The 1,991-nt window shown below is 54.5% G+C and overlaps 1 protein-coding gene and 1 pseudogene across 1 annotated transcript in view; one reads left to right on the top strand and one right to left on the bottom strand.

The window, feature by feature from the left end:
- Positions 1-1,991, bottom strand: part of LOC102859961 (lysine-specific demethylase 6A-like) — a 230,183-nt gene that overhangs the window by 156,745 nt on the left and 71,447 nt on the right.
- LOC102864045 overlaps positions 769-1,991 on the top strand; it is an 18,112-nt pseudogene continuing 16,889 nt past the window's right edge.

The raw sequence follows: 1,991 nt of genomic DNA, 5'->3' as shown, positions 1-1,991 counted from the left end.
TGGACGGTGGGAGTGGACTTGAATCGGGACACACCCCTGCAGCTCTGACCCAGGAATACCATCTAATGTGTCGCATTACTCCCGCCCCGACGAGGCTCGCACGGCTCCCCTCCAGGTCTGAACTTTGGGACTGGTTAAGGAGCAGAGTGCAGAAGCAGTAGACGGTGGGAGTAGACTTGAATCGGGACACACTCCTGCAGCTCTGACCCAGGACCCCAATCTTCAGGTATCGCATTGCTCACCCCCCACCTGGCCCGCACGCCCCTCCGCCACCTCTGAACTTTGGGACTGGCCAAGGTGTCAAGCGCAGAAGCAGTGGACAGTGGCAGTGGACTTGAATCGGGACACACCCCTGTAGCTCTGACCCATGACCCCCATCTTGAGGTTTAGCATTGCTCCTGACCCAGCCTGAACACCCCTCCCGCCAGCTCTGGACTTTGGGACAGGCCAAGGTGCCGAGCGCAGACACAGTGGATGGTGGGAGAGGACTTAAATTGGGACACACCCCTGCAGCTCTGACCCAGGACCCCCATCTTCAGGTATTGCATTGCTCTCCACTGATCCGACTCGCGCTCCCCCCCTCGCCAGCTCTGAACTTTGGGAATGGACAAGGTGCCAAGCGCAGACGCAGTGGACGGTGGGAGTGGACTTGAATCGGGACACACTGCTGCAGCTCTGACCCAGGACCCCCATCTTCAGGTATCACTTTGCTCCCCCCCGACCTGGCTCGCACGCCCCCCCTGCCAGCTCTGAACTTTGGGACTGGCCATGGTGTCGAGCACAGACACAGTGGACGGTGGGAGTGTACCGACGCACTGCATGGTGCGAGTGGACTTGAATCGGGACACACCCCTGCAGCTCAGACCCAGAACCCCCATCTTCAGGTATCGCATTGCTCCCTCCCGACCCGGCTCACACGGCCCCCCGCCAGCTCTGAACTTTGGGACTGGCCAATGTGCCGAGCACAGATGCAGTGGACGGTGGGAGTGGACTTGCATTGGGTCACACCCCTGCAGCTCTGACCCAGGACCGCCATCTTCAGGTATCGCATTTCTTCCCCCCCCAATCCGGCTCGCACGCCCCCGTTCCAGCTCTGAATCTTGGTACTGGCCAAGGTGCCGAGCGCAGACGCAGTGGACGGTGCGAGTGGACTTGAATCAGGACACACAGCTGCAGCTCTGACCCAGGACCCCCATCTTCAGGTATCGCATTGCTCCCCTCCGACCCGGCTCGCACGCCCCCATCCCCGCCAGCTCTGAACTTTGGGATTGGCCAAGGTCCCGAGTGCAGACGCAGTGGACGGTGGGAGTGGACTTAAATCGGGACACACCCCTGCAGCTCTGACCCAGGACCCCCATCTTCAGGTATCACATTGCTCCCCCCGAACCCGGCTTGCACGCCCCCCTGCCAGCTCTGAACTTTGGGGCCATCGAGCCAAAAGGGGGGGAAACCCCAAGAAAAACAAAAACGAAACAAAAACCCATATAAAAGAACAAAAAATATAGACCAAATTTATCGCATATTTCAACAGCACATGGAAAAGTTCTCCAATATTGAAGATTTAGTTTCTTTAGACTACAAACTGCTGTTTGGCCCTACCACATTGGTCCCATCAACCTAAGCAAAAGGAAGGTACTGGATATCTTGTTAGAGAAGTAGTGACATCAAACCGAGAACCAACTAACACCTTCGTTTTCAACAACTCTTCCACTTCAATGTCTTGAAAGAAGCAGGGTACCTCACTCACCACGCAAGCCCAAAACAAGAAATCTTCCCCCAAAAAGGACACAGTATCTGTGGATTTCATGAAGCCAGAAAGTTTGATGGAACTTTCTTTCTGATGCATAATTTAGAAAAAAGATGATTGAATGTTTTCAATGGATGAAAAACAAACTTGAAGAATTATAGGACACTACAGTAAAAAATCAGGAGGAACTTAAAAAACAGTCCAAAACAACGCAGAGAAAACAAATGAGGCATTAGAGGCACTG

Source organism: Elephantulus edwardii, unplaced genomic scaffold (genome assembly GCF_000299155.1).
Source record: "Elephantulus edwardii isolate Elephantulus edwardi_28Jun2011 unplaced genomic scaffold, EleEdw1.0 scaffold00365, whole genome shotgun sequence".
NCBI lineage: Eukaryota > Metazoa > Chordata > Mammalia > Macroscelidea > Macroscelididae > Elephantulus > Elephantulus edwardii.
Note: the sequence above shows the minus strand (reverse complement) of the source record. Positions and strands in the feature narration are given on the sequence as shown.